General features: G+C 37.2%; 1 long non-coding RNA gene across 3 annotated transcripts in view; it reads right to left on the reverse strand.

Annotated features, from left to right (window-relative positions):
- Positions 1 to 537: 537 nt before the first annotated feature.
- Positions 538 to 26984, reverse strand: part of LOC117026808 (uncharacterized) — a 356958-nt gene continuing 330511 nt past the window's right edge. For all 3 annotated transcript variants that reach the window (XR_004423824.1, XR_004423822.1, XR_004423823.1), the window contains exon 6: positions 538 to 605. This is a non-coding gene — a long non-coding RNA (uncharacterized LOC117026808). The remainder of the gene's footprint in view (positions 606 to 26984) is intronic.

Below are 26984 nucleotides of genomic sequence, written 5' to 3' on the forward strand. Positions count from 1 at the left end.
CAGGGTTTGAGGTCATGGGTAGAGGCGGGACTTTACCCTTAACTGTGATGGGCAAAAGGAAAATGTGCATCCCAGAAAGGATCAATAGTTTGCCTAAGGTCACACGGAAAGGAATGAGCTAAACCAAAATTTGAACACATGCAGTTAGCTCTAGAGGTTTTGCTTCATAGGCTCTAGAGCACAGCTTTCACACTGTAGATACCACTTAAAAGGAGTAAGATAAATTCTCGTTCTAACCTGTTGGCGTGAGGCTGCTATGGCATGGTCTGTTTTGGTTAAGGATAATTCGTATAAACAGGTAGGACTTACCCATGGTTGAAATCATCATTCATAGTTGAAAGGAGCTGGGGACAAAAGGGGACTGACAAATAGAGTAATTCAATCTATGACTAATACATTCAAAAGCAGGGAACCTTTATGTCTCCACCATGTTATATGGATCTCATGAAGATCTGGTTGATATCTAAGTGTAGTTTTTAATATCCTTCTAGTCTAGCAGGTGACTAGTGCTGACTAGCCATAGTTTTAAAATCCTACCTTTGCCATTTGCAATTGGTGACTCCTTGGTCCTTTCATTCTCCTTCTCAGAGCCTCGGTTTATTCATCTGGAAAATGGTAACAAAAAATTACATATTATTACATCCAATGTTAAATGAGAAATGGATTACATCCAATGTTAAATGAGCATGAGGATTTGAATGACTATTATGCCACTTTTTACTTTTGCAATGTAAGCCTAGAGATTTAACCTCTCTGGTCCTCAGGTTCCATTTCCATAGGATGAGAATAATAATGGAACCTACTTCTTATGAAGATTAAATATATTAATCAGTGTAAAATGCTTACAATGCTTGATAATATATGCCAGGTTCATGGCAGACACCTATGATATTACACTATCATTATAATTCTTGTTGTTCTTTTTTTTTAATTAAAGTTTATTGGGGTGACAATTGTTAGTAAAGTAACATAGATTTCAGGTGTACAATTCTGTAATACATCATCTATAAATCCCATTGTGTAGAATGGGACTATATCAAACTTAAAAGCTTCTGCACAGCAAAAGAAACCATTGACAAAATAAGAGGCAACCAACTGAATGGGTGAAGATTTTTGCAAACAGTGCGTCCGATAAGGGGCTAATATCCAAAATATACAAGGAACTCCTGCAACTCAACAACAAGAAAACAAACAATCCAATTGAAAAATTGTTATTGTTCTTAGCAGAGTGTTTAATTGATTCCCTTTCTCTTTCCCCTACTTTCCTCCATTAAACGAGAAAGTACAGTTAGTATCTGGAATTTGACTTTATGTTCTTGTAGAACTTCTACATAGAGCAGTTGGTTTTTCTCAAAACTATTGGGTCTGCTCTGCAGCACTCACTTAATTATCATGCATATGTTGGATCATATAGTTAGAAAGTGAACAAAGTTATTTGGAGGCAGTTTGTGCATTTGGAGTTCAAATTCCAACTCTGCCACTAAGTTCTTTATGATCTTGAACAAGTCACTTACTCGCTCAGACCCACCTTGGGAAAAGTAGTGTCTACATTTTACATTGGTCCATAACCACAATGGAATGGTCTTTTAAATCAGTAGTAACCCCGTCTGAATCTCATTGCTGTCACGTGCTAGCTAGCTGTGTGATCATGCTATGTTACTCAACCCCTGTATTTCTCAATGTTCTATCTGCTTCAAGAAGAAAATGTGAGAATGAAGTGATCTCAGGTAATAGGATGTGCTTAGCCATGTGCTTGTCTCATGGGACCCTCCAACTCAAGTATGCATGCGTGTAAGTACACACTCAGACACCAGAGTGACCCTGTAAATATTGATTCAGCATTGTCTCTTAGTCTTATTAAAAACTTTGGTTGTTGGGGGCAGAGTGACAGTGTTCTTGGTGCATCTTCCCAGTATGTTTCTGGGTCATTTATCCTAATAGCAATGATCTTGTTCAGTGAACTATCTTCTAGCCAGTTTCTGGGTAGAATTGATGCAGAAAATTCTCTGTAAGAGTTCTCTGAATACACCATCGCAGTTAAGTCTCTCTCTACTCTCTTATTGTGCCTTTCACCTCTCTCTTGCAACTTAAAAACAATTTGTCTTTTTTTACCCTCAGAGCTGTGGGCTCCTAGAGGGTAGCGGGGACTTAATCTTTTCATTTTTGTGTCCCTAACATCATAACAAAGGGCAGTACCTAGCACAGAATGAGTGCTGAACAAATATTCAATAAATAAATTAATAACAAAATCCTTCCCTACCTTCCACTCCCTCCTCCACTGTCGACACAGAGATGTACCCTTGCTCTTACACAGATTTACCACAAGGATATGGCCATTATGATTTAGTTAGGAAATTATTGGAAGACACATTTTATAACTCTTGCCATAATTAATGTGACAAGAAATAATAATTGACTTAGTAATGTAATCAAATCAGAATGTATTTGATTTGATCTGTCAAGTTGTTATTCATATCTCTAATCCTTCTAGTCAGAGCTTTCAACACCTAATTATTTCTGAAAGCAATGAATGCAGGCATATTTGATGTCAGGCTTGGCTGGCAGAAATGAACTGTCGGAACCCTTGATCCACTCTGTAAAACTGGAGAAGGTGAATAGATGTGCCGTTCGCCAAAATGGGAAAAATGGCTGTACCTTACATATAGTGTAGGCATATGCTCTACCTACTTGTGTGGTATTTACTAATCTAGATGGTCATCAGTCCCGTTCTTCAAACCAATAGTCTTTTAAGGCATAAAGTCATTCTTTAATGTATTTCACAACACCCTATAGAGATGGAAAGGCTGGCCTCAGAATGACAACTTTGGATCGTTTCTAAAAGTGCAAAGGAACCCCCTACAACAGCTGCTCCTTATTGAGCATTAACATATGCTGGGATATTCATATAAACTTTCTTCTTCTCAAAAAAAAAAACAAAAAAAACTTCCCTGACCATCTCCATTTTAAAAGTACTAAGATTCAAAATATGAGGAAATGGAGCCAAGATAACATTCAGATTCAGGACTAAATTTTCTGATTCATGCCTCTTACCTGTGAGTCTGTACTCTACCAACAGGCTGAGCATTTACATTTATTTAAACAACGTGAGCTTATCTGCTTCAGTCTGTTGGCCAACTGCTATTTTTGGTTGAGGCATTTTTGAAATCAAGAGCTTGTACTTATAGAGATCCCCCTCCAAAAAAAGAATAATGTTCTGTCATAACATTAGCATGACCATTCATTCAATTTACTCATTCAACAAACAGTGAGAATCTGACCATTTGTAAGGTACTAAAGATACATAGGTGAAAACAACCTCTCCCTATAAGAATTCAGAGACTAAGAATTATGACAGAACATGATTATTGCTTTGGTGGAAATATGTGAAGGCAGCATATGAGAAAAAAAATTCAGGGAAAGCTTTCTAGAGGTGATGACCGAACTCAGTCTTAAAATAAAAAAAATAAACTTGGACTTTTCCAGAAAGACAAGCAAAATGGGCATCACATAGGATAATATATGCAAAGGCCCAAAAGTATGAACGTTCACAGTATAGCTGGGTCATAGGGTAAAACCAGGCAGAAGATGACACTAGAGAAGACAGATTAGAATTGCAAGATGATGAAGAGAATCTAAACTCTCACATTTTCCTCCTGTGCGTCATAAAATTTTCTGATTGAGTATTTAAAACCTGTTGTGATAATTTTTCATTAAATATGGCTAACGTGTCTAGGCATTCTTAAAAACTCATATTAAATTCCACCACCCCTCCCCCCCACCAATGATGTTGAGTTCTAATACCAATTTAGTTAACTGTCCTTAGGATTACTTAAAGTGGATGCATTTCATTGTACGTAAATTATTTCTCCATAAAGTTGACTGAAAAGAAAAGGACAGGAGTCAACCTGAAGTGGTTCCTTTGGTTTGAAACTGGGACAACTGAAGCATCAAAAATGAATAATTGAATGAAAAAGAAATCCATGAGTCCATAGTAATGCTAAGATACGTAAATAAAAATAGTACATAGTAGACAAAGATTTTGAGGGGATTAAATGAAATAATCCATGTAAATCCTCTAGTACAGTTCTCATCTATATTAACTGTATGACACATTAGCTAAACAAGGAATACATAGATAAATCAGGGTTTCATTCGTGTTTTCCTAAAGCTAATAAAAAATAAAATCAATTTATCAACTTTCTGCATATATGCCTCACTCCCAAGCTTCACTTTTCTTCTTGTCCAGGTGAGATGGAACAATGCACACCTCCACTTTTAATCCTGTAGCCCATGTGAGTGTATATGAGGGGTGGGCGTGGGCATCCTCGGTTTGCTTATGATAATAATCTTCAGAGTTTTCACCAAATACTTCTGGTTTTCCTTCCATGCACAGGGTAGGATTTCATTCTCTCACCACCTTCAAGTTACAAGTGGTTTCCTTTGACCAGGAAATAGGAGCAGAAGTCATGTCTGTAACCTGTGGCAGAAGCTTTAAGATACATTGTTACTGACTCCTCCTATCTCCTTTTCCTGTCATGGTGACTGTGGAAGTACATGTAGAGATGGATCCCTAGTGACTATGATGAGCAAATACATCATACAAAATTTAATATAACAAAAATTTATATAACAAAAATTAATATAAGACCCGGTCTTATTTTACTATAAAACACAGTCTTATAGTAATATAAGGCCAGGTATAATATAATATAATATAATATAATATAATATAATATAATATAATACCAGATCTTATATTAAATTTTTGTTCCAAAAGACGCATTAGAGCTGATAGTCCAGCTAGGTCTTATTTTTGGGGAAACACAGTAGTCTAGCCTAATTGACCCAAGTGTCACCTTGCACAGGGCCCCACACAGACTGGGTAATCACTCAAAGTCCAGTGAGTTGAACTAATCTCCTTGAAGAGACCTAGCCTCACAAGAAGACCTCAGGCTGCATTTGCCTATATTGGAGTGAAAGCAAATTTGCCTCTCCTCCGACTCTCTCTTGTGATTTATGAAACAAATGCCTCTAATTTTTTTTATTTTCTCTGCCTTCCTTGGAAAGAGAGGGAAATAGTTCCCTCCTAATTTTCTACATCTCGTTGAAAAGAGTAGTTCGACTAATGACACCACAGCAGAGACTGTGAATGAAAGTCCTCTTACCAAATGAATGTTTTGGTCTCCTCTTCCTAGAAAAGCCGTGGAAGAGTCAGAACTGAAAACTGGAACCTGCAACTTGTTCTTAGCAATGAAGCAAAGTGACATTTTCTACTATCAAAGGGCAGAAACAATTTACATTAGTGCAAAGTTAATTTGCCAACAGTTTTCCGACAAAATTTTTGCCTGTTGGAAAGGTGATACCCAACGTCCGAATAGAATAGATATTGCCATTTCTAGCTACTTGGCATGGGAAAGAGTGACTGGGAAGTTGTAATAAGCTCTACCCTCACACCTCTCCCTGCTTTACTCCTGAGATAGTCCACACCACAGATGTCTCAAGCAGAGGAGAAGGGCATTTGTGTGTTTGTCACCTCCTCAGTTCCTTGCTCACAAACTGCCAGGTTTTTCAGCAACTTTCAAAAGTATTTGGCAGAACTTTGGCTTCTACCATGCTCCAACTTCTCTACTTGCCAATCCTGAGTCCAGATGAAAAGTTTATTTTCTACATAAGCCTGCCAGAGACTGACAACATCCATCTCATCTGAACATGATCTAATTTTCTTCAGAATGAAAACTCCAAGACAGTCATTCCTTCAGTTTCAGTAGCTTCTGTTTTCTTGATAGCTGGTCCCTCCATCTTACCTTTCTTCCCTCTTCCTCTTCCTCTTCACAAGCAGTGCCCAAACTTCCCAATTCACATATTCCACCTTATTATATTCCAAATAATTATTCAAATTCCATGTCAGATGACATGGCTGAAATTTTGTTGTCTGAAAATAGAGTTATCATACCAGACATTGCATAGCACAGAAGCTGACACCGGGTGGGCACTCAAGTCATGTTCTTCCAGTGAATGAACAGTATAGCCAAAGGATATGAGTTTAAAACGTAAACTCACTGAGGGCAGGAGCAATGACTTACATGTCTTTATACTCCCAACACGTAGCATCCTGCTTGCCACAATAATGGGACATAGTAGACAGCTGTATGGTTAACAGCATGGGGTTTGGAGTAATATTCTTGATTCAATTTTTAGTTTTACTACTTACTAGCTGAGTAATATGGAAAAAAAATTATCCTATTTAAGACTCAGTTTCCTTGTTAGCAAAATAAAACTGTTACGAGGATAAAACGAGATAAAGCACACCAAATACTTAGCTTAGCATACGCTCTCAATAAATACTACTCATTGAGTTTCACATCAATAGCATAGTCTCCTTATTAATGTTATCTAAGCTCCTAACATTTCTGCCGTTTCAAGGGCATGTGCACCTGCAGCTGGTAATTTAGATATTGATGTGATCCGTGGTGTCAGATTCTTAATCATAAGTAGCTTATGGATGAGTTCCCTCTCCCTCGACCTGGTGAATTCATTTCAGAAAGTATGTCTATCATACAAAGGAAGGCCAAATATCCGGAGGTTTCTATTTTAAAACCGTAGCCTGGAGAATGGGGGGAAGAGGGATGTGTGTCAGGAATACAGGACACCTGATTGCCTCCAGCGTGCAGGTGTGCCAGAAACGGCTGCAAAAGTGGTTTTGTCTTTTACAAGGAAGAGAAATAAGTCACAGCATTCCCCAGGAAGATTCAGATTCATCATTAGTGGTATGAATAATTTATCAGCAGCTCCTTAAGACTTTTGTTGTCTGCCCCGAAGAGCAGAAGTTGTTCAATAACAACAAAATGAGTTCCCCAAAACAAAACCATCTTTTCCATCCTTGAATTTGCCTTTTCTGAAAACTGCAGATGTATCAAGACACCAGTTGAGCCAAATAACACAGAATAGACTTTTGTTTAAAAATAAAATAAGGGTTAAGAATCCAGAACAAATTATTTAATACAGTTTAAAGGATCGTATCCTCTCCCTTGTTTTCTTAAAATCACCTAACACCATTCTGTCTTGGATATGTTTTCCAAGTACAAAATTGTGTTTTTTCCATATGATAAAAGACCTAGACTGTATAGTTTAAAGGTGAGTATAAGAATGAATGTGGTTTCGAATCTTTCGAAGCTCCAGCTCCAGCATGAGCTCTGTCATGGCCAAATGTGAAAAAGCACTAGTGGTCAAGTATCGAGCCCTGCTTCATGAGCCCAATTAACATAGTGTGTTCGATGCATGCCAACATGAAAATCAAAGCCATACCTGGAAGCAAAGCAGAGTTGGGGTTATTCCTTTGGAATTACTTTTCATGTGTTTGAAACGGAAACTTTTCAGAAGGCTGGAATGGTTCCTTGAAGCCACTTGACCTCTTAAACACCAAACTTTTTTTTCCCCCCTCAGAGAAAAACGGCGGGTAGGAAGGGGTGGAAAGACAGTGGAAAAGTCAGAGGTGGCCTTACATGTAACTGTCCCAGAGCAATCTCCGTGGAGGAAAAGAGCCTTACCAGGCAGGAAATCTGTCTAGCCCACTACCTCTCCCCACTCATTGCCCTTCATCACAGATGTTACCGATTTTGTTCGATAGCAATTCCCAGCTCCTCAAACAGATTCCAAGTGAGAAAATAGGAAAAGTAATTGGTTGCTATTAGATACGCATTCTGAAGTAGAAAGAAATATGGGCAGTGAGGAATTTCTGGCATGGATTAGAGGTTCCATGGTAATTAAACAGTAATGACAAAGAAGATTCTCAATCACTTATTTGGAACCCAAAGAGTGGGTTAGAAACACAAATGGGTAATGTGCCTCTTTCAAACTATCTCAGGAAAACATGCCGTTCTTTCTATAAAAGGCTTCTTCTTCCCCAGAAGAGACTATCATCACTGAATGTCACTGATATACGTTCAACTGTGCAAACATTTGTTGAGTAGGCATTATGTGTCAGGTTGCATGCAAGATGTGGGATGCAATGACTTGAATAACACCCTTTGCCTGGCCTCGCTGCACTCTAAATATTCCAATTTGTAATTATATTTTTAGAAGGTGCTGTGATACTTTTCAAAGATGAATAGATAATCTGACAAGAAAATACTTTTTTTCGGGGTCGAGTTTACTGCCTTTAAGCATTTCCTGGGATCCTTCTTAGTTCTTTAGATTCAGCTGTAACATGAAAGTTCATTACACACTACTGAAATTGTCCTTGAGGCTTAAAACAACGGAGAGCTTGAATTTTTGTCTTTCAAATCGCTTTAGTAAAATACAATCCACATACCATGAAATTCAACTTTTTATAGTGTATGACTCACTGAATGTTAGTATATTCACAGTATATATCCCAAAAAGAAAATCCATACCTTTTAGCAGATACTACTGCTTCCTCAGTTACCCTCACCCCTACACTGACATATACACACAGCCTCAGACAAATAGTAATCTACATTTTGTCTCCATTCTGGACATAGTATATCAATGGAATCATACAATATGCGGTTTTTGTGACTGGCTTAAGTTTTAAACTGTTAATGTCACCAGAAAAGAATCCAAGAGTTTTGAACTGAATCTCCGTCTCCTTATTTGTAAAATAAAGACAATAATACCTTCTGAGGCAGTTGTGAGAAGTAAATAAAATAATAATATGTGAAAGCAAGTAGCACAGTGCCTGGCATACCGAAGTTGCTAAATAAAATTTGGCTTGATTTCTGAGAACGAATCTAAGGAAGCCATGCCAAATCTTTATTCCAGAGGCAGTTTCCATATCTGTCTGTGCGAAGGCAATAGGACCCATTACACAGCTAGATTCATCAACCTAAACGTCTTAAAAACTACCTATTTGAAAAATGCTGAAAACATGCAGAAAAACAATCAAATCCATTTATAATCTGACCACTTAAAATTTATATAAAATACATCCCTAGAGGTAACCATTATTAACAGTGCAATGTATATCCATCTAAGTTTTTCCTATGCTTAGAACAAGTTTATGTGTAATATATGCACACATGCACAAGAGCATAAGTCATTCATGCCTTTAAGGGCTATGTAATATAGCTAGAGTAGAAAATGCAAAAACGATTATGAATATGAAACATAAAATTATGTGCTGAATGTGTGTCCAAGCAAAAGAAGTGATATATGATAGACCATGTGTCATTCACAGAGTAAATGACGCTAGTGGCTTTTGCTTTCAAAATGTCACTAGTAAATACGCAAAATACGAAATTCAAACAGGACAGAAAGAAACATTTCACTCAGATTTCTAATCTTGAAGGGGTTTAACACAAGTAAGTGGGAACCAAACCCAAATGGTTTTGGTTCATGGCACCCTTTGTGTCACAGTAATTTTTTTCACAGCCGAAAGAAATTCTGTTTGTTAAGCAGTTGGATACAAACAGCTAAATAAGTATTCATATTCTAAGTACTTAGTAGTTATTTGAAAAAAAAATATACATATATATTGAAAAGAAAATATTTTATTTCATTTTTATATAAACAAAATTACTCACTAAGGGAAAGTGGGTGCCTCTTGGGCACTGCATAACTTCTCAAACTTTGGAATGGGACTAGACACCACCACTCTCACTTCCTGTTTCACATTAATTTTCATGGGGTGTTAGGTTTTATTTTGTTTTTAAGAGACTTTATTTTTAAGAGCAGTTATAGGAGCACAGCTAGATTAAGTGGAAAGTACAGAGTTCCCATATACCTCCCCCTCCAACACACCTGGTACTTGTGCTTAAATAAAAAACCCTAGCTTTGCAAAGATGTGACATCATCAAAAGGAATGTAGTGTGATCTAATGTTGAAACTCTGAACTAACTGGAGCTAGTTGTTCATGGGGTCTCGTCTCTGAAAGATAGTGAGTATCACTGAGCTATTCTTGAAAATTTAAAAAGTTAGCTGTAGAACGCTGGGGTGCCTTAGCACACAATTTAGGAAATGCAGGCTTAATGTATTTAATCCTAGGAACGGCATGCTATACACAGAAGTCTATGACTAGGTGGAAAGTTCACGGGAATTAGAATGAGATGTAGTTACTGGCTTTGTGATTCTGGCCATGTGATTGAAGTCTCTGAGCCATGGTTTCCCTATCTTAGAAATGGAAACACCATTCCTACTTCATAGTTTATGATGCTGGCTAAGGGAACATTTATAAAATGCTTATAGCATAATGCCTTGCTCTAAAACATGTGTCTCTATTCTTGGGTGCCCTGTGATCACTTAAGAGAAGGGATGGTTGATGGTGCCCAAAGAGACAAAAATCTGAAAGATCCAAATAGAAGAGACATGTTAGGCTTAGAAAGATGCTGCAATAACAACAACAACATAAAAGCAACAACTAAGTATGTAGTCCCTTGCTAATTATCTGAAAGGCAGTAATGCATAGTGTAGTCTGACCTATATAAATTGAAATCCTAGGTACTTAACCAATTTGTCCCTTAAGAGCATGTATAGCTCTTGTCAAGCATTTAGCATACTACCTGGCACATAGTAAGTTCTCAATAAATGTAGGCTGTGATTAGTATTTGCTATATGCTCACTTGACCCTTATTTAATCTCATTTTACCCTAACAATCACATTTTGTAGTTTGTACTATTTTGTTTCCTTTAAAGATGAAGTTTAAGTTCTTAAAGCTGCTAAAAGTCCTGGATTAAGCCCCAAACCTAAGATATTTCCATTATATCATTTTGAAAGGAGCGATCACCCTTGATTTGTAAATTTTATGTATAGTGTAATGTTTCTGAAATTAAGGGCATGGATCCAATTCTGAATTAAGTCACAAGGGACAACTCAGTGCATTGCTGATTTCAGGCCCTTGACATAACAATACAGGCCTACTTATTTAGGCTAGTAGACAAGGAAGAACACAGTGGTACCAAACATTCTCCTTCACTTGCTAGAACTGCTTGCACTATCGGTTTGAGTGGTCCTACTCAGCTCAATATGGCTGCAGATGGATATGATGCTGGGGCCCATCTGAGACTGTGGCTTTAACCCTACTGTGCCCTTATCTACTGCTGCTTATTTTTATAAGACTATTGATGACACAACTTGGTGGGAGATGGACCATCAATAGGCTCTCCTATCACAGGCATAGGTTTTTTAATGATTGGGATTCACTTTATCTGCTGTCAAAATTATTTGACATATAATTTTTTTTAAATTATATTTTAAAAAACTTCATGCTCTGCTCCTTTTCTCATCACCAACTCCAACCCCCGAGATAATTAATGTTAACAAGTTGGTGTACATTCCTTGACAATTTTTTTCCATGTGCATACAAACAAATATATATCCTCAGTTAAAGGATTTTATTTTAAAATAGGACCATGCCATTCATAAAACTCTGTAAGTTATGTTTTTTCCTTTAAAAACTATCACAGAGATTCCTCCATATTAATTCTTATAATTCAAAATTATCTTTTCTTTTTAACACTAATAATTAGTTGATATTATATGTTTGCTTATATTTTTGTCTCCTCCATTAGGATCTAAGCTCCATGATGCTGGCCAGTGTTTATTTTGTTTACTGCTAAATCCTTTCTGCCTAAAACAATGCCTGGTATATAGTTGGAATTCAATTAATATTTGTTGAATGAATGAATACATTAATGAATATGTATGTGCTGTACCCTCTGCCTGAGTGCCCTTTTACCCCTACAGGTCTGGCCACTCACACTCAGCCTTCATGTGCAAGAACCAAACTAATCCCTTTAGCAATCCTTCCTTCCTACTGCTTTCCCAGAAATATGTTATTGCTCCATTTTCGAGCCCCCATTGCTATTGATTCTATGGGTTTTTTAGCAGAGCAGGTGAAATAATATATTCTTAAAAGCCATCTTAGAACATGAAACATGGAAAACACTCTATAAACTGGTAGTTACATTAAGTCATTTTTATTCTATAAGTTTATGAGATGGGTACTATTGCTATTTCAACTTTATAGATGGGAAAACTGGAAGTCAGAAAAGCTGAGTAATTTACTTGAGGTTTGGTAAGTGGCAGAAGCAGGATTTAAGATTAGTTCTGTCTGAGTCTAAAGCCCACATTCCTAATCAATAAAATTTTCAGTCTGCCTGTCATTTTCAATTAAAAAAAAATACACTGTTGTGGGTTGATCATCAAACCCTTTTTCTTGTCCTCCTGGACACAAGGATGACTATGTTTCTCAGACTCCCATACAATTAGATATGGCCATGTGACCCAGTTCTAGCCAAAGGTATGTCACCTAAAGTGAAGATCACCACTTACAGGCCTAGAAATAAAAACCTTCCATATACTGTCTCTCTTCCCTGTCTTTAGCACATATGCAAGAATTCAACATAAGATTTCAATACTTAAGGTACCCAAGATGATGGAGCAACAATATTGAGGTATCTTGGATCCCTGAATCACTGTATGGAAGATCACTCATAGAATATGTACATTAAACTGTTAAATTATCAGAAACAAACTTCTATTGGGTTAATCCATTAACCTTATGGTATGGTTATCATTAGTTGTCTCCCCTAACTAGGAATCTGCATAGAAGGCTCCACATATACGGCCTTTGTTTTCCTCTCTAGTATTTTATTTCACCATTACCCAAAATATACCCTACACCCCAGCTAAAATAAATTATTTGTTATTTATCATGCACCTTACTCTATTCCTTAACAGTTGTAATCTTCCTCTCTTCTTGGCTAAATCCTCCTTATTCTCTGAAATTCAATTCATATGCCATCTCTTCTGTGAACTCTTACTTAACATCTCTGGGGTAGGCGCTCTTTCTGTCATAGCACTTTCCTAGAACTCGTCATCCCCAGTCCACTAAACTGCTTCTATTCAGGCTCTCATTCACTTTATCAGTAGTCTGCTTATCCCTTACCTGAGCTACAGAGATAATATAATTTTGCCTCTAAACAAAACTCATGGATGATAATTGCCTACCTGAATCCCAAATCCAAAATATTGACCTCTCAAATCTCCTTGTTGCATCAATAACAAGAATAAAAATAGCTAATATTTCTGAATGCTTGTTAAGTGCCATTCTCTGTCTGGGTTCTTTCCATGTATTTACTTATTTGATATTCACAACTCTATGAAATAAGAATTATTACATTCCTCATTGTATATTTGAGACTAAATGAGATACAGGGTGATGAAGTGATTGCCCAAGGTGACAGAGGTAGGAAAAAACTGTTGTTTCTCCTCAACATGACTAGAAACCCTCAGATTCTGCCTTGAATTCACTGGAGTTTATCAATCCTTTGACAATTTATCCATGTGTTTAGGAGGATGAGCATTCTTTCTTGGGTTTCCAAGTTTAAACGCTGGTTCCAAAATTCCCTCCCAACTTCTATCTGGTACCATAATTAGATTAATGCCCCTCATAAACCCAAAGTTAGATATGTCTAGAATTGATCACAATTGGTCCCTATGAGAACAGGAACCGCATTTATTTTCTGCACTGTTGTATTTTGTCTGGCAGAACATTCAATAAATACTTGCTGAACAAATAAATTAATGATAGTGAGAATTCCACTGGCACCAGAGAACATCACAGGTTTGGGATTACCCAGTACAGAATGACAATTGAAACTATCTCTTTTTCCAGTTAATTACTCACTGCAGGAAAGGAGGCTGGAAAAAAAATTAGATGAAAGCAATCAAGGAAAAGTAAATATATTTGCAAGTAGTGATGAATGCTTTGGACTCTAGGTGACTTTGGAAGAATAAACTACACCATTGTCTCTAAAGTACACAAGCAGATTGTATAGTATGTGCAAGGCAAGAGTTGGATTTCTAGATAAAGAAACAGTTTTAAGTTCTGATGATGAATAATTCAGTGTGGTCAGGTCCCAGCAAGGACACAGGCCTGTGTGGTTAACGAAAGTGTTATCAGATAAGAAACATCTCTATATAGAATGTGACCTCTTTATACTCTCCTGAGCAGCTCTTAAATGAATGAATGAATAACAAAAGAGTTTAAGAATTAAAATTATTCATCTTAGCGAGTACAATGATAAGGTGTGAGCTAAGTATGGCCTTTTACTCAGTAAAATGTAAAGGATATAATGTGTAACTTGTAACTGTTCTCCAGAAATTGTTTTAACCTAGGACATTTTAGACATGCCTAGAAATAAGGGGCTTGTGCTTCTCCCCCTCAAACCCAAGTGGGCATTGGTGAAGAAAGCCTGACATCTAAGTGATAAAGTGCACACCAAAGGGACTCCATGCCTAGGATCAAAGAATCTTTACTCCTGGACTCCCTCGAGTTAATTTTTCACCCAGATCCATATCTCTGTTTCATCTTAGTCTGTTTTTCATCCTCTAGTTGTTTTTTTTTTTTTAATAGTCCCTCTGCTTGGTGCTTAGTTAATGTATTTCGTGTAGATGAGTGCGGTTCCAAACAAACTGATGTCAATAACAGAAGGGGTCTTAAGTTAAGAGTGAGCAGAAATCCTTGCTTAAGAAGATACAGATAAAATAAGGCTGGAGATCCCAGAAGCAGAATACTGGGCAGGGGTTGTCTCTGAACTATTGGCTTCATGCAGCAAAGGAGCAAGGCCCAAGCAATGGTGTTGGGTCTTTTGTGGGGTTCTGGACTCTAAGACTAAAGCAGGGCCAAGAGTGAAATGTAAGATTGAGAAATAGAAAGAAGATGGAAGTTTGCATTTTTGGGATCTTGTGCTTGCAAAGGAGCTATACTTTGTTTCCTCCAGGCATTGGATTCTGAGCATATGGCAACAGACAGACCCTTTGCAGTCAGGTCTACCAGTGGGGGCAGAGCTTCTAATGCATTACTTGTCCTGGCTCTCATTGTTTTTAGAGCTGAGGTGCAACTCAACTTGAAAAGGACAAATCATGATTGTTGGTAAATGGATGGAGTAAGATAGGAGTCTGTTGTTCAGATATTATGCAGATTTCATGAGAATAAAGTTATGAGGAATGACCAACCTTTTGGAAAGCAATTTTACAGCATGAGTACATTGTGATGCTTAACAATGTTCGCCTTAGCTTGGGTTTTCCCAAAACCAGAGCTTGCAAGAAAGTGTTTCCAGGGAAAAGAATAAGGGACTAGTCAGTTAGATAGAGAAAGAGCACAAGTCAGACTCTAGGTGCAGCTCCAAGGTTACCACTGCAGGAAGTGAGGGATCGATTCTGTCACAACTTCCCAAGAGACATAAATTGTTTATCCAAAAATTGTGACTGCATTTATCATAATATCAGCCTGTAGCAAACCTTTGGTCCTGGGTTGCCTTTGGGGGGCGCTGCTCATTCCCCAACACTGCTAAGCTTCACATGTGTGCAGACCAAAAAAGCACCTACAAGTCTCCTGGTGTTGGGGGCAAAAAGCAAAGGTGTGCAGTACACTTAAGGTCAGACACTGTTGATTCAAAATTAGTTCAGGTGTGCCCAGAATGGCCCATTTCGGCCACAGATGGAATGAGAGGTCTGGTAGAAGACATGTGAGTCAGGGCCCCAGAGGAATTGAATAAAATCTTCTTTCCCATTAACACAATAATTTGGGTCTTTAGTGTCTGTCCTAAGGACTTAAAGTAAAATATGCAAAAAAGATGATAAAGATGCCTACCATAACATTATAAAACTAGGAAACAATTGTAATAGACTTAGAAGTTAAATGGGAGAAGGAGTAAGTATGTTAAGGTAAATCTCTATAACTAACTATTATGCAATAATGAAAAATGATGTTTCTCAAGGGTTGATAAGAATGCCGGCAGATGTTTCAGTATAACATGAAATTGAGGAAATGAGATGTTAAATTATATGCATAGAATAATCACACCATATAAAAACAATTATGTATAGAAAAGTAACCCCAGAATATCAAAATGTGAAAGTAATTATATTAAGGTCTTAGGACTACAAGTAAAAATTTTCTTCTACTTTTCCACAGTAGCCACAAGAAGAGATCAAAATGGTTCTATCATAGAGGGTATATATTGTTATTAATCCCCTCATCTGGAGACTAGATTTCCATAGATTATAAAATCTTAGGGTGCTCCCCACTCAACCTGTGCCCTAAGCACCTATTCCTACATTCTTATCATATGTCTCTTTTCCTAAATTCTCTCCTTGTATAACTATTTCTTGCTTCTATTTGGCCTTTTGGACAACACTAAACTCTATTACCTCTCTTGGCTACTTCCTACTATCCACCAAGTAACTTTTCCTGATCTGATCCTGCCCTTTGCCTTTTCTGTCTGAGTCAGGTGACTCTTTTGTCTAGTCCCATAACCTGTACTCACCCTATCTTAGCACTTATAAAGCTGTTTGTATTGTTTATGTATCTGTCTTGCACATCATTTCTCAGAAGCACCTTTACATACATTTTCCTTAATTGTCATAACTCCTCTATCAAACAGGTATTATTAACTCCACTTTAAAAGAGGATTCACTATTTCATCTTTTCTTATGGAAGAATAGTATTCCATTGTATATATATATATATATCACATGTTCTTTATCCAATCATCTATCAAAGTATATTTTGGTTGTTTCCATGTCTTGGCCACCGTAAATAAAGCTAGAAAAAATTGAGAACGATAGGATTTCACTGATACGTGGGATATAAAACTAAAAGCAACAAAGGAACAAGACAAACAAAGAAACAAAAACTCATAGACACAGACAATAGTTTAGTCGTTACCAGAGGGTAAGGGGGCAGGGGTGGTAGAAGAGAGTAAACAGGGTCAAATATATGGTGATAAAAGAGGACTCAGAAACTTAAAGAACTTTAATAAACTATCTAAGGTCATATAACTAATACATTGAAGATTAATATCTGAACCAGGATCAGAATCCAAGACAGTTTTGACTTCAAATTCATTTTTTTTTTTAACCATTGCCTCCTGAGAGGGACAGAAACAACATAAAACAAAAGGCTTCTGTCAATCCAGTGTTGTTTTCTTAAATTTTGCTGAACCAGGGAATATTTTATGTTGACAACATTTTATAGATATAAAAACTGCTTGTATGATACTGCTATATGAAAAAGCAAAATACGAAAATGTATGTATATGCAGTATGCTGTTTTAAACATATGCACACATATACACACACAAATCTAAAAGTAAATACATAAAAATATTAGCAGATTTTTTAATGGATGCTGGGATTATTTTATTTCTCTATATTTGTCAAGCATTCTACAATGAAATTTATTATTTTTATAATTAGCACGTTCATTTAACTTTGTTTTTAATTTATATATGCAATTTATTATATATGTTTATGTGATATTTCAGCCATAGAGCTAAGTTGAGACAAATTTAAAAAGTGAGGCAAAATAGTTATAAGCCTAGGTACATTTTGATTTATTTTATCTGGAACAGAATTTGAATGTACTAGTGATTCTGGGACAATTCCTAACCTAATTTATAGATTCATAATGAAAAGAAAGCAAGAAGGTAAAGTACCTTGATATCCCTTTTTCAGTGTATCCTGTCCAAAAGAGAGTTGTGGTCAAGAAATAAACCTTTTCTAGCGGACAAAAATTAGGTGATAAATGATGAAAGGCACACTTTCAGCTGCAAGTCAGAACTTCAATGGAGAAACTATGATTGAGAACAGGAAAAGGGTTTGGAAATGCTTATGGTCTCACCAGTGGTTTTCAACAATTCTAATGAGTGATGATGAGTACACCTATGACATTCCAGGGAGGAAATAGGTAATTAACATTTTTTCTTAAAAATATATACATGATATATGATATGGAAAGGTGGTTTCTGAATTTCCCATCATAAAATTCAGCTATTACAGAGTCATAACTCAATTACAAAGATGTAGACTTGACTGGAATTTGGAACAGGACATCCTGTCTTGGTCTAGAAAGCACTTTTAGTTTTGAAAAATAAATAACTAAATTCTATTTATAGTTTTGAAATCCATTTTCAATTTTGCATTAATTCCAGGAAAACAAGTGTTCAGCAAACAAACATCAACAAAGATTAAAGTATCAAACATAGTTCAACCAAACTAGCAGATTAAAAAATAATCAACAAGATCTAAAACTAAAGTTGTACAAATTATAGCTCATAAAACAAAGACAACACACTTCTCTTCTTGAAGCCCACTAGCTATTTTCTACCTATTTTCAAGGTACAGTGTGAATCTTGCATTCAATTTGCATGAGAGTCGACCAGGGAAAGCATTTCAGCATCTCACTTGTAGGAGTTGGGGATCTGAGCAAGGTGGATTCACTCTTTTAAGAAATCTTGGAATGCTCTTCAGGATCAAAGTTGGATGGGGCCAAGGAAGCCAGAGCTTTATTGCTAAAGCTCAACCCCTGCAGATATGAATCTGTTCGGGCTGCATTATTCATTAACATACCAGATGAAATTTAGGCTGTTTAACCTGCATAATTCAGGCAACACAGTTTCGCAGCTATGTTTGCAGTGAAAATAGCTATAGGCATGAATCTAGGGAACCCGGGTCCATATTCTAGTCTGATTATTCATTTTCTGTGAGACATTAAGTGAGTCTTCTAACCTCTCTGGATCCCATTTAAAATCATTTACAAAATGGAAGCACCTAACTGTTGTGAGAATAAAATGTAAATAATTAGTTCTGTGGCTTTAAGTATTTGGGGAAATGTGTATAAACAAATGAAATAACCAGTAGATCTGAACTACATGATAAACAAAAATTAAAATGACTATAAGAAAACATGACTACATGGTGACGATGGTTGCTACAGGATGATGGGATTACGGGTGGGATTTTTACATACGACTTTCTTTGTCCTCTATACTTTTATGTATTTCTCTGGATGTACAGAGAATCCGCAACAACCGGATGAAATAGTCTGGGTAGGCAGTACTGTTGAAACTATACATTCCCCCCTTTTTTTCTGGTTACAAACTACTGAGTGGCTCCATTTCCAAATTTCCCTAGTGGTCCATCTCCGGCCTTAGATCAAACACCGCAATATATTTTAGAAAGTTGTGAGAAAAGGAAAGCAGACCGCTAGAACTTAAGGGCTTTGCCAATCTGAACTATGAGGTGAGTTCGGAGAGGATGATTTAAAATAAATGAGAAAGAAAAGCCTGTGTGGCTTTTGGCAAGAGGCACATGAAATACCACGGCACAGCTCTCCCACCTCTGTGCCCTGTCCAGCACCATTAGGTAGGGGTGCGTGTTTGCTTGCTTTGGATTCAGTATTTGGCTGGTTTTCAAAAGATTCCATCCATTTGCAAATGAGCACCCATTTCTCTCAGACCCCCAGATGGTAAGACATTTTAGAGTGCAGGGTTAAGGCCCAGTGCCACGGTGATATGGGGGTATTTTGGCCTCTTGGGAGATGTTCATAGCGAGATGCTGAGTTTTCGTGGTTGTTATCTGTGCTTTGTCTTTACGGACTTGAAATTCTCAGACAAGGCCCCGCCTCCTAAAAAAGCTCCTCTTCTCAGTTGTGAAGACTCCCTTCTTTTCAAGGTTCCCACAGGCAACAGGGGATTCCTGAGAACTAGGTAAAGGTGACAGACAGCTTAAGTCCCAGCCATTTGCTGGAGAGCATCCTCTCACTTTGGCAGTCCTAAGAATCAGTTTTTTTGTCTAAGGAAAACCCAGACCAGCAACTGCCTCCATTTCCATTGTTCTCCAGTGTTGGGTGAGTTTGTTGAAAAATTACCTCTGAGCAGATGGCAGTGCTGTCTGATGACTGTATTTCATGTGCAGCAAACCAATGAATTGCCATTTGTGTGTTCACACTATACACTTCTCTGTACCTGGTGCCATTATAATGGTGTTGCCTGTGGATATGTCCTGTTTAAACTGTGTCTGTGTGAGAATCGTGGTTCACTTTCTGTCCTGTTCCAAACCTACCATATAGGAGTTTACTAGCTTTTGCAGAGGAGACAGGGGAGTAGGGTTTTTACAGAATTTTTACAAAATAGCTGTAACCTTTCTTGAAGTAAAATATTGTATGAAATTCAAGATGTATGCCAAGTTAATGGAGAAATGCAAGAAGCCAGGGATGGAATTCTAGGCTGAAAGAATTATAAAAGATACAGAGAAAGACTGTCCATCCTTGAAAGGCTGAGTTCCTCAGAATTCTGTTTCAAACTTGTTTCACTTCTTACTCTACATACTCCCTTGGCTGAACTCCACCACCACCACCACCACCACTTCCACCTACCACCCCCCTCCACCATCCTTTCAAAGGCCTCCTTTATGGTAATCACTTAATGTTAAGTCTACATTCCAAGTCCTAACCTGTTTTCATATTTCCCGTTTCCTCCTTCCCACACAGCATTTCTGATAAGGTACGCAATAGCTCATCAAATTCAACAGACACAACCATCATTTTCCTTCCTAAAGTTTGCTTATTTGTCTGTTTCTATGTAGTTTTTGTTATTTCCATCCATCCAACCCAACTGTCTACATTAAAAATGTCAGAGTTGTTCTTGATATCTTTTTCTCAGCCAATCAATTATCCACTCTTTGCAATGATATCACTGAAACTTCTTTCACATCCTTCCTCTTCTTGCTACCCACTACTACTTTCCTTATATAGGCTTTCATCATCTCATTTCAATTAGTACAAAAATCTTCAAGTGTTCTCTCAGCTCATGCTTACTCTGCCGCCAATATTACTTTTCTAAGACGTAGATTTGGCCACATCACTTCTTACATAAAAATTGTCTAAGACTCCCATAATTAGTAGCAAGGTTCTCTTGGGCATATAGCCCAGACCATACTGCAGAATAAGGTAGAAACTCATATGTAGTGCTTGACAATCTGATTCAGTTAACTTATTTCTTTTTAATCTTTAGTCAACTTCTCCCGTCCCACACACACTTTCTGGCCCCAGTATCTCATCCACGTTCTTAGACACTCTGCATTTTTACTCCTTTGTCTTTATGCATTCTGATTAACTTTCTTAGAAATTACAACCTGACTCATAGACAGAATTAATTTCTTTCTCATATGTTCCTATCTTATAACACTCTTCATGTTTTATCTCTATTATTTATCTCTCTCTCTCTCTCTCTGTCTCAAGTTTTAATGTTTCAAGGACACAAAGATTGACACTTACATGTCTTTATATTCCAGGCCATGTGCTGGGTCTGACAGAGAGGAAGTGCTCCAGGATTACTCTCTGAATTGAACTGAGAAAATGCCTTTATTGCCTTGTGATGAATCTGAAAGTCACCTGACTAAAATCCCCAAACCATGAATCTGCAACTGGTTACTCCCAGCGCTGAAGATACCTGAAGGAGACGCAATAGGTCCAGAATACCACACTGATATTTGAAGTGTTTATTACCACAGGGCTTTGGCCTATAAAGTTTGCCTTTGTAACTTAGGGTGAATATGTAAGGTCTGAAGACATTTTTGGCTCTTGCCTAAGATTTAACCCATTTCTTCTGCCTTGACCCTTGGGACTCTCATGGTACCCATGGATACAAAATGAAACTCAAAGAAAGATCACTTTTTTTTAATGGGCAATTTATTATTAGCATTCCCCAAGACCCCCCCCACCCTCGCCACACACACACACCCACTCCTTGTAGAAGGGTAAGATTTCATTTTCAGATTTTGAGCCATGTCTCTATTCCTTTCAAAGGGCTAAGATTTTACCTTGACTATAACTCTGATTTTTGTTTTTGCAAATATTTGGGGTCTCCGTGGGAGTTGTTGAGATAGTGCCAAGTGCAAAGAAGTATAGTTTTCTGTGAAATGCCTTTTCTTACTTTTTTGGGACTCATGATCTGAGGAATAAGGGTGGAGAGGCACAGAAGCTTTTTGAAAGGAAGACGAGGTAGTCAGGGGTAAACACCAGCAAGAGAAGAATAAAACCAATATCAAGCATGCACTAGAACAGCAGCCTTGGGGTAGGGAGACTAGAGGGGAGCATAGTACAAAGATTGCAAGTAAGAGGTCCTGAGGTCTCAACTGAAAGTGGCAATGTGGAGAGGAGGCAGGAAAGATGGGAATGGCAGTATTCATAATAGAAGCACATATAATGGTACCAATTATCAGGCACAGTTGGGTTTTACTGAGATTTATGAAGATATCGAGTCGGTGTTTTACATTCATTAAATCGTTAGAAACCGAGATTATCAATCTATGAGGTATCTTCTTCCCATTTTTTAGATTCAACAACTAAGGCTTAGAGAAGTGAGTACCTTACACATGTCACACACTTACTAAGTGGCAAAACTGGGTCTGGAATTTTAGTCTGACCAGCTCTAGAGATCCTGCCCTCATGCTTTGGAGGTAGAATGAACAAGACTTACTGAGCTTCCAAAGGAGTGTGGTATGTGAGGGAGAAAGAAAGCCAAGGTGTATATTTTAAATATTTTACTATTTTGTCAATTATACCTCAGTGAGGTTGAAAAAGATATAATAATGATAACAATAATGTTTTATTTTAACACACACACACACATACACACACACACACACACACACACACACACATCCATGGAAAACCCAAAGCTTTGTGCCTGGATAATTTAGAATTTAGTAACTCTTTTGGTAGAAGTGGGGTTATAGAAATAGGGAGAAATCAATTTCCTGGTAGGCATGAGTTCAGCAGCATTCAGGGTAAATTTGATGGGAGAGGTATTCAATAGTCTGTTGTAAATGGAGAACTAAAGCCACAGTGTCATTTTCTCAAATGCCCTGAGGACTCCAGGTGGTGAACACACAATGTGATACATAGATGATGTATTACAGAATTCTACACCTGAAATCTATGTAACTTTACCAACAATTGTCACCCCAATAAACTCTAATTCTTGAAAAATGCCCTGAGGACTAAATTTGGATTACAAAAATGTGCATATGGATCTAACTTTCAAAGGCAGATATATAAGAGTTGAATCTCAGTGCTTAAGCACCAGTTAAAATTCTTGAACACCCCCAGATAATGCATTCCATCTTCCTCTATACTCTTGCTCTTAAGTGAAGAGTCAGTATACACTTTATATCTTTCAAGTGTATTTCCCCCACAGCCCTGGACCTGTAAGTTTGTTCCTTTCCTTGTAAAGTAATTATTTAGACAAAAGATCCTGACCAATAATTTGCATTTTCCCCAGGAAAGCATGCAAATTGTATACTAGGACATAAACCCATATATTCTAATTTTAAAAAATATATCAGGTAGTCCATTTGGCTAGTATCTCAGATTTTGTTGTTGTTTCAAAGTTTTCTTTCATTTGTGTTTAAGACAACATTAATTTATATGTTCACCTTCTCTGTCTTGTATCTACCACTTTCTTTCCTTTTTATTTTCTCTTTTTTGGTTTTTGTTTGTTTGTTTATTTTTTTGTTTTTTAAAGTTACAGTTTTAAATGAGTATGGTTGGAAGACAAAGTTCTTAAAGGTACCCTGTGGTAATCCTTCAGGTTACTGATTTTATTATGTTCTTGTAGAAAAGATACTAGTTGAATACCCTTATGTCATATAAAGACTAGAAAAGAGAAAGTCAATATATATTTTCAAGATTCATAGTTAAGTGTAAACTAAGTACAGAAACTCAGAGTGCTTCTTAAAAAAAACTTAGAATATATCAGAAGAAGAAAAATAAGAGGGGGAGAGGTATATTGAAGATTTTGGTTTTAAGAGACCTATAGATCCACTATTGTATGAATTTCATTTCCATGTCATTCAACAAATATTTATTAAGTATCTTTTTATTATATACAAGATACTGAGTACCACCCAGTGTACATAAAAGAACAAGCCATTGTTTCTCTGTCCTAAAGAAGTTTTTATTCTAATAAACAATAGACTAGGATTGGTAAACATATAGCAAGTTTCATTATTTTCTAATCCTTTTCCCATGGCAAACATTACTAATCATTTATAATACTGAGCTGGACAAGATCTTATACTCCATTTTAATATTGTGATCTAAGCATTACCACCAATCTAATTTGGCACATGAAATAAAATCTATTTGTCACCCAGGTTTAGATAGATGCATGCAAATTAATGTTTTAGGCAGATTTTCTTAAATGCTATGTAAAGAATCAATACTGTCTTTTAGGAAGAGAGAGGATGGGGGAGGTTAATTTGAAATGGGGGCTTTTAAGAAAGGCTCCATAGAGAAGGTGGCCTTGAGTTGGACATTGTAGGAGAACTGCATCATTCATCCATTCATTTATTTGACAACCCACAAATCCTCTGGTGCAGGCGCTCTGCTGAGTGTTGACCTCAGTGCTGCCTTTGATTAAAGTCCAAGTCCCACTGTTGAGTTTCACTAGGAAAATTTAGAAAATCACTGAAACTCTACGGGCCTAAGTTTTCTCATATGTTCAGTAAGGGGACAAGATGAGATGATTAGTAGAAAACTTTAGAACACTTTAAATTCTGTCATGCTGTAAAGATTATTCTGGCCAGAAGCATGATAAAGTCAATAGCCACCACCCTTTGTCAGTATTCTCTCATCCAAATGATATTAGAGCCTAGCAACATATCTAAAGTTGCTGCTTGCAATCCAAGAGTGAGAAGGAAATGAATGAGATAAAGATAGAGCACAAACCATATCCCCATTCATGAAGTGTGCAGGGTTGAGAATGAAAGGTTTTTCTGTAGACTACTATTTGGGTAACTGCTTGTATTAGCATGGTAGGCTAAAAGAAGCAACCTCAGCTCTCGGTGCCTTAACAACAGGAAGGTGGGGCCCTGAGCCACACAGTCACTCAGGGACCCAGGATCCTTCTATCTTGTGTCCTGATCATTCATAGGGCCTCACAAACCTCTCATAAACCTCCTCTATGCAGCCACCCAACAAGGAAGTTACCACAAGAAAGGCACAGCTGCTCTTAACTGCCTCCACTCAGATGTGACAATGATCACTGCCATTCTCATTTCATTGGTGAGAATTTGTCTCGTAATCACACTTCAAGGCAGTAGGGATGGAAGTATGATATAGCTGAATGCCAGAAAGGAAATAAATAGGGTTTGGTGAATATGTGGCATTTTCTCCATCACTCTCCTCTAACTGATAGGTGGTAGGTAATCATTTTTTCTCATTACTCAAAATATCTATTCTCCCTCTTGGCAGGTTAGAGTGGAAAGAGATATTCTCGATATCGTAGAGCACAGCATTTCTTCATTAGAACAATTCCCTAAATAGTCATGACTATGCAAAGCCTTCCCAACATGTTTTTCTTCTTGGATGAATTATCCAAGTCTTAGGATGAAGACTATTTGGGATAGACAGGATAATAGCCCTCCAAAGTTGTCCACGTCCTCATATATGGAACCTATGAATATGTTACTCTACATGGAAAAAGGGATTTTGCAGATGTGATTAAACTAACTATCTTGAGATGGGGAAATTATACTGGATTATTCAGGTGGGCCCAATATAATAACAAAGGTCTTTGTAAGTCAGAGAGGATGGCAGGAGAGTTAGAGAAGAACATGTGACAGAAGCAGAGTCAGAGTTGTGTAATGTGAGACTCTGCTGCCCATGAAAAGCTTTGAAGATGAAGGAAGGCCTCATGAGGCAAAGAATGCATGCAACCTCTAGAAGCTGAAAAAATTCAGAGAAACATATTAATATAGCCCTGATGACATGTTGATTTTAGCCCAGTGAAACCCAGAGGTCACCAGTGACCTCAAGAACTGTAATAATAAATTTGTGTTGTTTTAAGTCACTAAGTTGGTGATACTTTGTTAAAGCAGCAATAGGAGGAAACTAATGCAGATGTATAAGACCAGAACTGGTAATAACTAATACTCACTGAATGCACATTGTGTTCCCGGCATTTCCAAGTACAATTGTTAACTCATTCAATTCCCAAAATAAACCTATGAGATACATACTATCCTCAGTCCCATGAGGCAATGAGAAAACTGGAGAATGGAAAGGCTAAGGAAATTTCCCAATGTCACTAAAAAGCAGTAGAGATAGACTATGTATTCACCACTAGGATGATATCATCAAAGAAAAAGTTGGATATAATAGTTTGACCGAAACACACACACACACACACACACACCACAACACAATATTGTTCAGCAACTTCCTTCAAGAACCTAGGAGTTAAAAATTGCTAAAATTATTTTCAGCAAACCTGTAAAGAGGAAAGGTCAAACCACATTGGGTTTGGAGTTCATTTTTCCACCCTCTGCATCTGGGCTTGGCCATGTGAATTGCTTTGGCCAAAAGAACATTAGCAAACACGACGAAAGCAAATTTGAAAAGTGTTTGCACACTGGAATGTACCCTCTTTTGCTGTGTTTGGCACTCAGTCATCATAGGAAGAAGTTAGGACTAGCTTAGCAGATGTTCAAAACATGTGGTTCAGTTGCCTCTATTACTCCAACCCAACTCCAGATATGTGAGTGAGGCCCTCTGGGACCAACGCACTGACTACAACCAGCCCCCTGGCTGAGTACAATCACATAAATGAGCCTAGATAGGACCTACAAAAGAAATACCCAGCTGAGCCTAGACCAAATGGCCAACGCCACAGAATCATGAACTAATAAATGAGTGTTTTAAGACACTAAGTTTCAGAGTACTTTTTACGCATCAAAAACTAATTTAAAACTGGGTCATTGGAAAGTTATAGAACGTTGGGAATCATATTCAATGCCTCTGGCCTTATCAACTAACTCTTGGCTGTCTTCTAAAAGATTATACACTGGGGTTGACGATTGAACAAATTCATTACCTTCCTAACTTTTTTATAGGTTTTATGAAAATAAAAGTAGCAATCTCAACCACTGCACTCTTAAGCAAAAGGAAATATAATACTGTTAACCAAAAAGGTAATTGGGATAATAGGAATAGTATATGTAAAAAAAATCAAATATTTAGCATTAGCATCTACAGTTTTATTAAAATACTTAGACTTGTGTTTGTGAAGGTCTTAGTGTCTTTTAGCCATAGTTTCCCAGTTTCCACTGTAATATCTTTAAAACAAATAGAAACTTAGTTTCTGCTTTTCCCTATAATATATAATTATTTGAACAA

Source organism: Rhinolophus ferrumequinum, chromosome 9 (genome assembly GCF_004115265.2).
Source record: "Rhinolophus ferrumequinum isolate MPI-CBG mRhiFer1 chromosome 9, mRhiFer1_v1.p, whole genome shotgun sequence".
Taxonomy (NCBI): domain Eukaryota; kingdom Metazoa; phylum Chordata; class Mammalia; order Chiroptera; family Rhinolophidae; genus Rhinolophus; species Rhinolophus ferrumequinum.